The sequence below is a fragment of the Pleurodeles waltl genome, chromosome 12 (genome assembly GCF_031143425.1).
Source record: "Pleurodeles waltl isolate 20211129_DDA chromosome 12, aPleWal1.hap1.20221129, whole genome shotgun sequence".
NCBI classification, from domain to species: domain Eukaryota; kingdom Metazoa; phylum Chordata; class Amphibia; order Caudata; family Salamandridae; genus Pleurodeles; species Pleurodeles waltl.
The window spans coordinates 329128346-329144170 of NC_090451.1; positions in this window are offsets into that span (position 1 = coordinate 329128346).

Here is a 15825-nt window from a genome sequence, read left to right on the forward strand (position 1 = left end):
CGCTACCTCCTGTCCCCTGCTATAGGATTCACAGATTTCTCCCTTCCCTCAACAGTTCCTCTATACTCCTGCCAATCAGGCAAGATCTTGACAAGTTTTTGTGAGCAACCTCTAGATTTGTAAACAGACAGTCCCAGTAGCATACAGTGGTCTAGAACCTTAGCCTACAACTCCAGAGATGGGCAAGAGACATTTCTCCATTATGTGGCAATGCCCCTCTTTGCCACCAGGAGGCTAGCTTATATCCGTTGGAGTTCAACTCTTCAATAATGTGTAAGAGTGTGGGTATGGGCTTGGAGTTAATAGCCAATCTAGCACCCCTCCCATTATCCTCCACGCCTCACCCCAGAAGTGTTGACTAACTGGGCAGGACAAGATAAAGCGGAGGGAATTTCCCTCTGCAGATCCACATCTAATGCAGATAAGAGGCAATGTATCTCGAAAAGCCATTATCTAGGGCTAGTGTTGTAGACTCCATGCAATATCTATTGTTGAATCTCTCGAAACTGCATGGTGATGGCTTATGACTGGAGGTGCTATTATAGCATCCCGTCACAGTTCCTCTGAAAGATCTCCAAAGTCCCTTTCCCATCGCGCCCGCAAGATATCAGATATATCTAGTGATTTGTTTATGAGAGTTTGGTAGATTAAGGAGATTGGAATATGGTTGTATTCAGGGAGTTTTGACACATTTCTAAAATGAGGGTGCAGGGCATGAATTAGAGGCCGTGAAAGAATTGTTGTTTATACATACTGAAGGAGTTCTGTAGGTGCTTGAATATTTCTTCCACTTTTGCTGTCCTCCATTGGCCTTGTGTCGTAGCAGAACCCTAAGCATCCAAACCAAATACTTTACTTCGTTCTCTGAGTTGTCCACCTTGGTTCTTCATAAATCTTTCAATTAAATCGAAACTGCATGCACTCCGGCAGCATGGAAAGAACATGGAGATGACCCTAATATCTGAAGTCGACTATGAAGATACCTCACGTTATGCACATTTAGACTCATTATGCACCCGGGATAACCAGTAAGTGGTTTAAGGCAATTCCAGGTGTGGAATTACTGCACTATCCAGTTTTTCACTTTGTAATAGGGAATCCCCATCAGAATCAGCGTTTGTCTACAGATTACTGCAGGAGGGGCCAGGATCCAAACCAAGCCATCAATAACATCGTACCTGCTAATGACACAAACACTCAATGGTCTCCACATGAACACCGGCTTCTCATGTAGCTCTTGGCCTGAAATGGTCCTTTACTATCACTGAAAGGACGTGGATAGATATTGTTTAGTTGGAAATATCTGAGTGCATACATACCATCAACTCTTCTGCCATTAACTTTACTCTATTATTGCAACACCTCTACCTCTTCTTCCATTACCTTGACAACTTATTTTTAACATTTAAATTACCTTTGCCTTGACATCATCTACTCTTTTTGACCTTTTCCTCTTACTAATGCTTAACATTAATCCTAATGTACAATTACTTATGATACCAATTTAGTTGATGAGGTCACAGGAGCTCCTGTCATTCCCCATGGCTAAGACTGCACAGAAAGCAGCAACAAACTCAACAAGACACGAAGCTGAGACCAACGGGTAACACTCTATAGTTTGCGGCTGGGAAGAGAAGGAATAGCAAAAGACAGTATGGATTTGGCGTCGGGCAGCACAGGGCATTTTGAAGGCGAGATCGTTCGCAACGCAGCTATTCCCTAAAACTGATCCTTGCTGCTTCCTTGGCGGGTGGCATCTGGCGCTCAAACACACAAGCAAACAAGCAAGCAGATGAGCGTGGTACAGACGCTCCAAGAAGGTGGGTGAAGAGGAGGATGGTTCGGGGCACAGTCACTGACACAATGCCTTACGTAGTGTAAAGGGCCATTTATTTAGGAGAGGATTGCATCTTATACATAAACATTGTAGATACTCAGCTTCTGATCAGTATAAGGAAAGGTGCGGAAGACATTGTGAAGTGAAGGGTTAATTAGCTTGAGCAGTGTAGATGAGTGTGATGCCTGTTGAACCCCCCCCCAAACAACGTGGAAAAGTGAATGATATTATTTTCAAGCTTGTTTGTGTAGAAGACTCCGTCTCAACCTTGAGAACGAGAGTACAGAGAGAAGATGGAATGAAAACAAAGGCTGGAGAAGGACAGAGCAGCCAAGTACTGATAACATAGCTAGAAAATGCCAGAATGAGATAGAATCCAAGCTTCGAGTTATTTAAGCACTGAAGTGTGGGTGAGGGATTTGAAGCTCGCAGATGGAGTTGTGAAAGCTGCCATGGCCCAGTGCTGCCTCCCTGTTTTGCTGACCGTGATGCTTGAGGGGGAGAGAGGTCCAAGCAGGCGGTAGATGGCTTCCCAGCATTTCGTGGACTAATTTAAGTTCCACACAGGGATGAAAGGCCTTTGTTTCTCTGCTCTATTATTATGACTGATTAGTTATGCTTGCACTGTGTTTATAACCGGAAGTATTCAGCTCGTTTATATTTTGCTTTCTAAACCTCGTAGTGTGAACCTGCTACAGTAATTGAAACATGCATTTTGGTGTGCAGTAAATCAAAGCTTATCTGAAGTATCCAACTCATTTATATTCTGCTTCCTGAACATCGTAGTGTGATACATTTTGGTATACAGTTAATCAAAACTTATATCTGTCAATGAGCTCTTTGCTTATATATATATATATGCATAGATGCTCTTTGTAGTGTACTTATATCTAAATAGATGCTTTTCATTGCTATTCTTATTCTACTATTGTTAATGTGCTAAATACCTACATTTACCTGCAATTCTAGTAAAGCTAAATTGTATTTATAATTGGCGCGTGGTCCTTCATTGAGCGTCCTTATTGACTTATACCGAACAGGTGTCAACCAGTCACCTGGATAAGACAACTTCAAACTCTAACTTTATAACCCCACCCTTTGAAACTTCTCCCCAGTCCTCCTTTTCACTCATTCCCTCAGTTGACCTCCATTTACCCATCTTCCACTTCAATTTAACCACACCTCCCCCTTTTCCTTTCATCCCCTGCCTGCTTCGGGCTTCCTCCACACTATCATCCTTCACCTGCTTCTTTCTCCCCCCTGCAGGGTGGCCAGGATTGCATCTGACTCTCCACCCTCCCCAGAAAAGATGTGGATCAAGGAAAAGGTGTAAGGTTGCAATGTTGCAGTGGGCTTGTAGTGAATCCTAGTTTGTTTTAATGGGATAACAGGAGTTAGATTAGCCATTGGCTTGCGGACTCATGCCCCCGTCACCTAGTGACTTTTAACCTACTTAGCTTGCTCTGTCTTAGCCCATTTAGTTATTTAATTCTTCTAAAACGACTGCCTTGTTTATAGTTAGGCCACTTGTTATGATTTGCATGATCAGTGCCACCACGTTAAGGCGTCAAAATCAAGTGACAAAGACAAACAAACTGTAGGTGTTCACATTAAGGGATTTTCCCTCTTCATGCTTTCAAGGAAATTGTTTATATTAATTGTCGCCCCAAGCATGCCGTTATCTATTGTTTGGGAACACACCTACGTCAGGGGTCCAAGTAGATCTGTATAAATACATCACACTTTAGACAGATAATCAGAGGGATTCCGACCAGAGGGCATTGCCACCATCGCTGATATCGATTCTGCATGTCGACTTGACGCTGACTCAGTCTTCGTGTCCCTGCGAAGTCCGAGATAGAGACCTCATTCCAAGGTAACGAGGGTTGGGGGCTCCTCTCATGGACATGGCATTGGCAGATTAGGTTTAACATAACCAACTCTGTCCCCCCCCATGCATGGGGCCACCTGGTTGCAGTGTGGGGTCCAGAAGGGGGCTGCCCATATCACAGGGCCCAGCTGCCCTGCCCTGGGCCCCCAACGTGTCCTCATCCTGCCCCAGCACAATAGGCCCCAATGGGGCCAAAATGATCTCACCTCCTGGGGGCCCTGCCCCTCCCCCCTCCACTTCAGTCTCAGCATGCCCTGCTGAAAGGGGGCCTGATTTGGGGTCCGGGGAGTGGACACGCTGCGTCCTCTCCCCCCAGCGGATTTCTTCCTCCTCGGCCATTCGTGCAAACTGAAGGCTGCAATTGCAGCCGCAACACCACTAGAGGCCGCGCGCACTGGGCGCGACATGCCGACCCAGGCCTGGTCGAGCATGCTAGGCCTATGTAAATCAGCATGGCTGGCTTCGCCTAGGGCGCAAAGCGCAGTGCACACCGGCGTCATGGCCTTGAGACATGCCGCTTATAAAAGTAAATATTCCCGCCTACCTACACTACGGAGAAGGGACGGACCGGCAAACTTCTTGCATGAAGGGCTGGCATGAAGAGGACGGTCCCTCCCTTCCCCAAACTATACAGGGGCTCCGTTATTCCTTCCCCCAGGCACCATACCATCAATCCTGGCCCTGTGCGCCACTCCCATCCTCCCAAAAGCTCCCATGGAGATACTAGACTGCGTCTTTTCTCCACGGGACCCTCCAACAGAGTGGCATAGGGCAGTGTGCACATTTTTCTGAGACCATACTGAAGTTTGTCCTCCAACACCTGCCGGGCAAGGATGGATGGACGCCACAAGGTGAACGTGCAAGGGTATTTAACTTGCCGAATTGTTTTGCCAGAACTGAATTGCTAGAACAACCCTAACTGCCCTGCTACGCGCCCATCTCCCTTACGTATTTTTCCAGCTGTGCAACACTTGAGAGCGTGTGAGGATTCTAGCTGCTGCATTTCTATGCTTTCATCAAAAAATCATGCCTGTCTTCTCAAGCTACCTGCCGGCCTCAGTCATGTATGTTTTTTTCATACAGCTTCATAGCTCCTAACTGCAATGCTAACAAACCTCATGAATGACAGAATATTATGCCCCCACTTTCAGACATAAATTCAATGGGGAGAAGAAACCTCCATTATATAAGGAGAGGGGTAACAAAAAGGCTTAAATAAGGTAGGAAGGGCGGAGGAAGGGGGAAAAGTGCAAGCAGAAGGTGGCAGGCAGTCAGGTGGCAGGCCTTCAGAGTTTCGCCAGCTAATAAGGCCATAGGGGAGAGCAGCGGGACCATTGCAGTCTGCTAAAGTCTCAGTTCAAAGGAACGAAAACGGAGTACTGTTTTAGCTACCGCAGGCTGGACTTCTTTTTACTACCAGCGTCATGGGGTTGAAAGCAACCTGCAGAGAGGACGATAGGTCCCTCTGGAAAGGTAGTGAACCAGGTCGTGCTGCGGGAGCAGTTTATGTAGCATGAATGTGGCTTGTGACCCTCCTGTGAAAACTCCAGCAACCCCCTAAGTGTCTTCCCAAACGGCTATTCTTCAAATTTCTAAGGGAAAGCAAGAAGCTAAGGAGTCAAAGCTGTATTAGAGGGGATTGTAATTACTGTAGATAACAGATGAAGTGGATCTTCCGTGATATATCCATACGAACTCGCGTCATAAGTAAATCGGCTTGACCTACTAAGAGTAGAAGCAAATCCTTCCTTACTGAAGCAAGATCTAAGATCCAGGCTGCAAGGGGGCTACAGAAAGATTCCTGGAGGGGGGTTGCAGAATCATCAGTCAGTACAGATCCAGAAGCTATCCCCTTCCTGGGTAGCGGCTGGACGACAGCTCAAACAGTGTAGAAAGCAGAAGGAGAGGGGATGGTAGCATCCATCCCTCTGAATATTATAGGCTCCAAAACCACCTCTAATCCAAGACCCTCTTACTCCCAGTTCAAAAGTGGTGGCTCTAAAGAACCTGTGGGGAGCAGCAATGGATATACTCCCACAAGACTAAGAAACAGTCTCACTGGCAAATTCCACCCAAGTGGATAGAAATCTCAAGAGTGTTGAAGGTGCTTCACATGACCAGATAATACATTCCAATACGGACACAATTCCACTGCAACAAAGCCAGGACAGACCCATTCTTCAAATCCTTCCCGCAAGCTTGGAAGCAGCCCTCAACCAGATTCTTAAAGAGTTGCAGGATCTAAAAATCTCACAAGATGAGGCCCATAGGAAAACGAATGATCATCTAGCACAAATCAATATTAATATCCAACAGTTGGCTTCTCGAGTGTCGCAGGTCGAGCAGAGAGACAGTGATCTTTAAGATATAAGTATTATTCAGGATTCTGCAACTTCCTAAATTCAAGCAGAGCTCAAGGACTTACAGATGAAACTCAATGATGTCGAAAACAGACCCCGTTGTTCAAATCTTTGATTCGTGGGAATTCCCAAGGACTGTGAAATGGGAGGAATAGTAGCCAAACTAATTTCAGATCACGTTCACAAAATATGTTCTCCCCAGCCAAGTCCAAGCCAGCTCACACTTGACTATCATGCAAGCACATCGGGTCCTGTTCATGTGTGCCCAGGCTGCCAAATACCCACAAACTATTCTGGTCAAGTTTACTGACTACAGTGTCAAGGAACAGATTTTATCCCAAGTCATCAAAGCTAAAACATTTAACACCAGAGACAATTTCTCATTCCGCTTATTTCCTGATGTCAATCGTGGTGCAAGACTACGTAAAGAATTAATCGGACTCATCAACAATTTAACTAGCCAGGGGGCACAGGGTGGCCTAATCCAGCAATCAAAACTGAAGGTCCTCTTTAAAGGCCAGACTCACATATTTCAGTCAGTGGACCAGGCCAAAAAATTCCAGAGAAATATGAATCAGGCCAGAGGGGGGCGAAACCGATCAGTGTGTTCTGATTATGACAGATAAAAGACAGATGATTTACAAGGTCTATTTAGACCCACCCAGCGTCGGACTGCTTTTGTTGCAATGGATATGCTGCTTGAACGCAGGATCTTAAGTGCCATGTCAGGGCACTTATCTAGGGGGAAGGGTCGTGGTGGTGCTATGGGTGGGAGGGGGGATGTAGACAGGGGGCACTAGAGGAGAGGGCGGGAGTGGAGTGTGTGGGTCTATGATTGCTAGGGCTCTAGGGACATCAGGAGGGTGGGGCACACTTGGGTGAGGAGGGGGCTAAATAAAAAAAATCAGGTAGGAAGGACATGCTCTGGACATATACCGAGAAATATTGAGGAGATGGTATGACATTTTTTCTACATACAGCAACAAAAATGCAATGAATACTCAATCAATTAAGGTAGCCTCCTGTAACCTCTAAGTTAAATCTACAATCTTCTGTCTACATTGCAAGGCTCCATTCTGATTGGGGGATTTCAATATTCAAAAGCAATTGCTCCCATAAAAATAAGGCCCAGATCAAACCCAAGGCAATGCCCTTTCAAACTAAAACGACAAGGGATTTTGCACTAGTGGATCGATGGCAGCAGGAACATCCATCCGTGCAGGAATTTACTTGTTTTTCTAAACAGCTCAATTCGGCATCTCGAATAGACTTTTTATTTAATATCTTCACAATTGGGAAGAAGATCATCAATACTTACCGGCCCTTTCTCTGATCATTAAGTCCCGGTATTCGAGATAGAAGTTGGTTCAAGAGAACAAGATAGGACAAGATGGGCACTTAATAAGTCATTATGAGTTGACCCAGGTGGTTGGAAAGTATGCGCCTAGCACTACAGGACTTCTTTGCTAGAAATCTGTGCTCTGCTTCTACCTTTTCGATATGGGTGGGCCCTCCAATGCGTTTATTCGGGGGGGGAGCTATTGGATATCAGGCTCAAGTCCACAAAAACAGAAAGAAATGCATTGAAACCTTGTGGCAAGAATTACATTAAGCAGCTGGCCATTTGACCTCCTCATCGCCAGCATCAGGGGCTAGGTTAGGGAACGCTCGACAAACCTTACAAGAATATTATATATCTCAAGAACTGATAGATCACAATGCATGCTTTCAAAAGCATTGAGAAGAAAGTGAACATGTGGGGAGTATATTAGCCTGGTCAGTAAAAAAAAAAAACAAAAAAAAAACCACAATATCGTAATGATCAAATCAACATATGATGAGAAAGGGGGGTTGGGCAGCGATCCAGCCCACAGTAAATAGTAAGGTCTTCCTAAAGCACTATAACAATTGATATACCTCCAGAAGCCAGACCCCCCTAGAGCAAGTAAAATAATATTTAGATTCAATTAGATTACCAATGGTTAGTGAAGAACTTAACTAGCAATCATATCCATAACCTTAGGAGAAGTTCAGGAGGCAATTAAAGCATCTCCCACTGGGAAGGCTTGTGGGTGTGACGGACTGCCCAATGAACTATATAAATTCTTCATGGCTGAAATAACTACATTTTTGGTATCACTCTCTAATGAAATACTCAAGGGTGCTCCAATACCTTGCTCCTTTGCAGAAGCCGTGATCATAGTGTGTCCCAGAGCAAGGCAAACACACAAGGAAGAAAGAAGGAGTAAGAGAACAATGGGAAAACAATGACAAAGGGAGAAAGCAGGGATGGAAAAAATCTGCAAGAGTGAGATAAAGGGTCAGGGAGCAAGTGTCTGGTGGTGGATTAAAGAAGCATGAGGTGAAAGTTAAAAGTACACAGCCTTAGTATTTGGCACATTAACATTCAATAGGGCCAGGCGTGCACTTTTTAGCAAAACTTTAGGCACCAACACTCATTCGTACATATTAAGCACTGCTGCTAATGCTTGCTTTCGGTTTTAATATTTTTATTCTTATGCATACAGCCATTTCTTTTCTACCAGCACATTAGTTGGGTAAAAAGTATGAAAAGGGAGAAAAAGAAAACAAATAATACACAATTTGTTAAAATTAAAAGTGGCATGCCACTGGATGTTTCTTATGCATAGTGCTTAAGTGAGCAATTTTATTTCAATGAATTTATACAGCTATAACAGATTTATTCTAAGAGAGTGATTTGTGGGAAGAGCTGACTGTACCAGACAGCTGTCCAATGTATCCTGACAAATCAAGGACAGAGTCATGCATGGACCACTGTGTCCTGAGAAAGAGGGAAGTTTACCTGTTCCCAGGATCTGGAGAAATATGATTGGTTCCCAAGAGTGAGAACGAGCTGTAATGTTGCAAATGGGTGTCTTGTTGAATAATTTGTGTTGTTAAGAGAGGAGATGCTTGCTGACTTCAAACTGAGAACATTCTTCTCACCTCTGCTAATCTCCACAGCCTGAGTGTGAACACTTTATGCCTGAGCATTCATATCCTCTCATAGACCTTTATTTGGTTTTCTGAAGCTGACAGCTCACCTTATTTGTCTAACTAAATCCCCTTTCCCAAACAATATCTGCTTAATTTAGATTAGGGGTTTCCTTTATGGAACACACTATTGGGTATGTTGTAGTTCCTTAATGTTCTTATTCTTCCTTATTCTGAAATACTGGCTTTTGGATCATTTAAACTTGGAATACTGATGTTTTAATTTGACTATGTACCAAATTAGTAACCTTATTTTAATATATTTGTTAATAAATCTTTTAAAACTTAGTAAAATCTCCTTGTTCTTTCCTATGGAGTCCCATTGGTCTTCACTGTTTATGGAAATGTACGTAAATGATTGCTCCTAACACACTCTCCATATCTACGAAAAAAGGTCCATATGACCAGTGGAGGGATTTGTATGATGAACAGCATTTGAGATTTAGGAATCCCCGCTTCATCACTTCTGTCACTCATCTCTTCATTATTATAAATATTTTTTAAGGTACGTTCTTAGTTTGGCTCTTACATCAAAGATTTCTCTACATGGGAGATATTTAACCATTTAAGATTTTCTTTCGCCCTACACGAATGGCAAATTATATGCCTGTACAATTACCAATGTACATATTTGCATTTATAGTGAGGCTTGAAGGATAAATGACATTAATTTTCCAAAGATAAACCAAAGCAATGCAAAATTGTAACATCTGCACACTATACCCGTCACGCTTCACCATAAGTACATTGGGGCTAATTCGAGCAAGCAGAGGTACCTACCTTTTGCACTATACATTGACTCTTACCAGGGCTTTACTGCTTCACACACAAGCCTTGAAAACATCCCACAGATGAAACATGCTCCAGTCTCTATTGGATGGTGATGTTTCTGTAGAACACAAGCACAAGTTCAACAATATCCGCTGGAAGTTTGATTTGTGCTAATGTTGGCTATGTTCACATAATCATTTGGCCTACTTTCTAATTTTGACTTTTTGAAAATTCTGTGCAACCAGTAAATAATCTCATGGACTTTGCAACCCTAAAATCTGGGTGCAAAATAACTATCCCCAGTTTCACAGTACCAAGATGGAAAATTAATTTTGAGCCAAAATGTAGGCTTGATTTGTCACATTTTCCACCTGCAGAGCCATTTGATCTCTGTCCTTGTCTTCAAATTCAGTCAGGACTGTTCAAGCTCCCTCGTACGAGGTATCGGTCTACACAATGAAGGGATGACTGCAGTGAGGTGCCTTCAGGACAGCTGTGTTGCAGTATGCCACCTTTAGGTTCTTGAATGCCTTCTGACATTCCATAATATAGATAACGTTCTTAGGTTGCTTCTTGTTCTGGAGACCCATACTTGGCTACAAAGGTTTTGTAATAACCCAAGCACCTAGTCCTGGCTATTGAGGAACTCCAACAAAAACTAGATCTGAACATCCAACATGGCTGATTCTTCCCATTGCCCACAAGATGTCCAAAGCAGATCACAGAAAGCTGCCCTGATTGACACTTGGTTGACTTGTTGGGCAGTTGCTTCTGTATATCAACCAATTTATATCCTGGGTGCATCTGCTGCTACTCTCCTAAATTGCTTGAGATAGCAGACTAATCCAGGTAGGCCATATTGAATTCTTCCAGCACTTATAAAAAATTGTTCACCAAGTGCTGCAAAGTTGCAGGAGCATTCTTGAACCCCAAAAGCATGATCTGAAACTCATAGAAGCTTTCTGACATTGTGAACACAGTCTTCTCCTTAGCACGAGATGCTAATGCTTCTGCCCATATCCAATGGTCAGATCAAAGGTGCTCAAGAAGCGAGCAGCTGAAAACCTTGCTACCAGCTTGTCAGCTCAGGGGGTCAGGGTTGTATGATTCTTGGTCACCTTACTGAAATCCTTACTGAAATCCTAGTAGTGCATGTAAAAGCCTAGGTATATCAATTGCTGCTTAGGAATCAGTATCGCTGGGATGACCTATGGACTAAGGCTATACCAGTCTGAGGTCCAATATCTTAGCGACCTCCACTTTTATGTAATCTTGGACCCAGCCTAACATCCTGTATATCATGCCTTTCACAAGTAAGCTGTCCCTCAGGTCTATATCATGTAAAGAGATGGATGTCAACACATCATCTTCATTTCAATAAATGCTATGGCACTCCAGTGCTCCCTCTAAACCAATCTCTCCCTCAAGGAACACTGCTAAAGAACAAAGACAGCTTGGTAAAAGATCTCTCTTCAAAAGGAAGTCAAACATTTTCTTCTAGTGAGCGACTTCAGAACTGTTGTTCATGTCCTCATGTTCTGGCATCTGGCTGGTGGTAATGTCCTACTCTATGGTCTCTCAGATTCCACACTGGCACCCCTTTGGGGGCATCCTACATGCTGCAGCATGTCTCATCCAGGGCCTGAAGAAATACCATCACATTACCCCCATCCTGATATAACTTCACTGGCTCTCCTTGCCTACCCGTGCTAGCTGCATCATTTACAAAGCCACAACAAAGAGCACCTCCACTTATCTTGCAGACAAGCTCACCATCTGGCGGTTCTCTCCACATCCGCAGCTAGGACACCATCCAGTTGCAGATTAAGAGGTGAAAGAAACAAGACAGCAGGCATCTTCCGTCTAAGCACTCAGGATCTGGAACATCCCTGCATTCTTCAGGGCTGCTCTAATTTAGGAAAGAACTGAAGAGTCACCTCTTTAAAGAAGATGGTCTTTCACCGGGTACAGCACACTGCTACCTTTTGGCTACGTTTGTGGTATAGAAATGCCATATACACACAGACATACAGTATAGCTAAAGAAAGAGTGAAAATTACAAGGATCTACCTGGAGTGTGTTTACTGTAAAGCTGTTAGTCATCCCATTGCAATGCCATGTGCGTTGGGGAGAGTTGAGCTACCAAATTCTGTGGCCAGCAGTGACTGTGCAAGTGCCACCCACCTTTGGTCTCAACATTGATGACATTTGATTATCATTACTTTTTACCTTAATGGACCATCTTAAAAAACTTGCTGCCAGATCTGTATTCCCATGTTTCCTTATATGATGCAAGCCCTTGTCTCAACACAAAATCTGTAGGGACATATAATATTATAATAGATATGATGACTTGTTCTTAAATGATTCAAAAGGTGACAAGGACGTTTTTTCCACATCTGCAGTTGAAGCACCCATCAGGTTTGGCATGGTTAAGTAAACCTTAGTTTATAGCCAGATTTCCCTATTTCAAAGCCCCTTCACAATATCAGCTTGATCCAGGCACTTATTTCTATATCAGAACTACACACATTTGAATAGCATTTTCTTTCTAGAAATAAAATGATTTATTCACCTATGTTTTTAACCTAGATGCTGATCAAGGGATTATGACATTAATAAAATGTTCCTTTTCATGTAAATGGCGAACATTTCTTTCAGGCTTTTTTTCCCCTCATTGTGAATTTGATTGGCTAATGGGGCTGGCAGGTTATATTTGGGGAGGAGGGGGTTAACCCACCAAGGGAGAGCCCCCTACCATCTCCGTGTCTACTCACAAGCCACACAAAACTAGGGCTACTGACAAGAGCAATTGCCGGCAGCGAACCGGCTGCCTGGCCACGTAACCAGGAAAAGGTTGTGGGAATTCTTAATTATTGGACATCATCCACCTGAGCATATATCGAGACCCAAATAAGAGTCAAAACCTACATCTGCGCATTACACCAGTTTCCACATGGAACCCAGAACCTACTCCTCTTTCTTGTGGAGCCGCACTGCTCTAGACAATGAATCTTTGTAACTGACGTCAGCCACTCATGCACTGTCGGGGGATTAGGCACAAACCATTTCAAACACATTTCCAGACGGACCAGGAGAATCAATGCAAACAAAAACAACTTTTATTTCTTACTTGAGCTTTTGAGTTTCCCCTTCTTCACCCAGCACCCCAAAAATTACTAATGGAAGGCTGACCTCAACGTCTGGGCTAATCGCACCTGTAAGCACCTTACCCACATCTTGCCAAAATTGATAAAGCACAGGACACTTCCAAAACATATGGATGTCATCTGCTCCCTCTTCTTTACATCTAGGGCACTTCTTCTTCCGTTTCCATAGTGCAGTCAACCTCTTCGGGGTCCAATAAGCCCTGTGTAATGTAAACAGGTGATTCTTCTTTAAGGAGGCGTATTTAGTTGTAACCCAAAGCAAAGACATTGATACTTACCAAAGAGTGATGACGTCCTCCGATGGCCCACGTTTCTAACAGCAAGGCAGTAGACTCTTCCCCAGCCTCTATCAGCGTCCAATACCACAATGCAACCTCTTTATGGGGGGGGGGGGGGGGGGGGGCTCTGAAGCAGTTTCTTTTCCCAAGTATCATTTCCATGCCCTTCCTTAGGTAGGGCTTTTGCCCATTTTACAAGCTGGTAGTATTTAAATTTGGAAGTAGTACTCTCTAAGTTCCGTAAGTGCTGGCCAAGTTATCTGCACATTATACTCCATTATTTGTCCCCAATTCACAGTTCCTTTTTCCCCTCAAGTGGGAGAATAGCTTGTCCTGAAGACATTAAGGAGTGCCTGGCGAGTCCCAAATAGGAGCAAAGCTACTATAAAAACGTATTGCTAAACCACTCCCTAACCTGAGACCAGGGCTTACAGGTATTAACCAAAATCTTTAGCCTGATCTTTTATTTAAATTTGGCCACCGGAAGTTTTTTTAAAAAGATCATCCCCCTCTGTCGTGAAGATGCTTAGTCATGGCCTTAAAAAGAGGGTTAACACAGGACCTATCACTCAGTAACCCTCTGAAATGTTTTAGCATTATATCTGTTTTTGTTGGTTGACACAATACCCTGACACCTTTCCAAACCCCTCTAAGGAATAAAAAATACTTGGAGGTGATCCCCTGAAATTACTCGTGCACACCATTAGGTTGTCAGCATAAAGTGCCACTTTCTTTTCCCAACCCTTATAATGAAAGGGAATAATACTTTGGTCTATTCTGTAAGTACCTACTTGAAGGAAGGAGAGGTGATGCAGTAGCAGAAGTCTTCTTCGTATTTCTTATAATCTGGATTGAAGTATTGTTCACTGTTGAGCATAACAAAACAGGAGCCAGACATGAGCTGACTCCTCCTCGCTTCTTAGAGAGACAAATAGAAGAAAGGTATATAAGGGGATTTCTGGCATGTTTTTATCACTCATAACATCTCTGCTCCTTTTAGTATAATTCAGAAAGGAGGGTTGAGAGACAACTGCCAGTTTACCTTTTCTCTGAAAAGGTTGCAGCTTTCAGTTTCTTTTTGGAGCTTAGGAAATCTACTGCTTGTGACCTTAATATTTTTGGGACCCACCATTCATTTCTATGAAGACTCATGAAATTTGTGCTGTTCGCTTCACTAAAACCTCAAATTCCTACATCCACTGCACTAAGCCCTCCATTCCTATCCTCCTTCGCGGCAACTGTGGTTCCCTACCATTACCAAAGTGCCATCCATTAACCAAGCTCTCAGTTTCCACTCCACTTTTCATAAGAGAAGTGTCCTCCACTACCCCTTTTACTATGTCTTCCACACCCCGCTGTCAAGCCTGTAGCTTGCCTCTCACAAACCTCAAGTTCCTCGTTTTCCTGCATCCTTACCTTATCCCTCGTCCCACGTTCTGAGTTCTGAACTGTGCTACATTTCAGTTCCATCATCGTCCAGTTACCTTCCTTGTCACCTTGACTCTGCCCATTGCCGCTGGACGTTTAGTTTCTCGCTCTCCGACTGAAAACACAGCGTTTTCCCATTTTACTCAGCCAATGCCTAGCTACCTAGCCCTCCCTCCAATGGACTTCATTCAACCTACTCTGAGGCAGCAGTTATTCCACCAGCAATAACATGCAAGTGCACCAAGGTCCCTAACTGAAGCACGAAAAATCGGTTTCCCTATACCCCTGAATGCACATTAAAAGATAGCCATATAACTGGGGATGTAGTGGGCCCCTCACACCCCATGGCCCCTGCGATTGCTTCTGTTGAACTTCGCCTATGAACACCTACGACTTTTTTCACAAACCCTAAGTACAAGACTCCTCTCTGCTCTCCCCCAGAACCTCTCAAACCCTCTGACAGTTTTCAGGGCCACACCCCTTCCCCCGCCCACCCACAATGCTGCCCTCAAAGCACCTCTAAAGGATTTCAACCCCTATTGCTGGCAGCTAGAAGAAGGGTATGAAAGCCTTCAGACATTCCTTCAAAACACATTGATTTCCCTGGAGCCGCATCAGACTTTTTCCTTCCAACATACATGTAGTATTGCGAGTGTGAATGGCAGAACCCTGTCAGCTTCTGAAAGACTCCCTAGTGCAGAGGTCTTCAAACTAGGGGGCGGGCCCCCCTTGGGGGGCCTCAAGTGATCCCGGGGGGGGGGGCGCCAAACTCTGGCCAAAAGAAATATTATACAGATAACATGCCTTTGTTTTAAGCAGAAACATGTTATTGCAGCTTTAAAAAGGTAACAGTACTTAACTGCAATGTTTAAATAGGTTTAGACCTATTTAAACATTGCCATCTTTCTAAAATAATTGTGAAAAATTCTGAGGGGGGCAAAATTATTTTTATTTTTCAATTGGGGGGGCGCGGCATTAAAAGGTTTGAAGACCACTGCCCTCGTGTGATGTGAGTGTTGGAATGTTGTGAAGTGAATGCAGGTTAAGAATGTTGAGTTTGCGGTTACACGCAGAT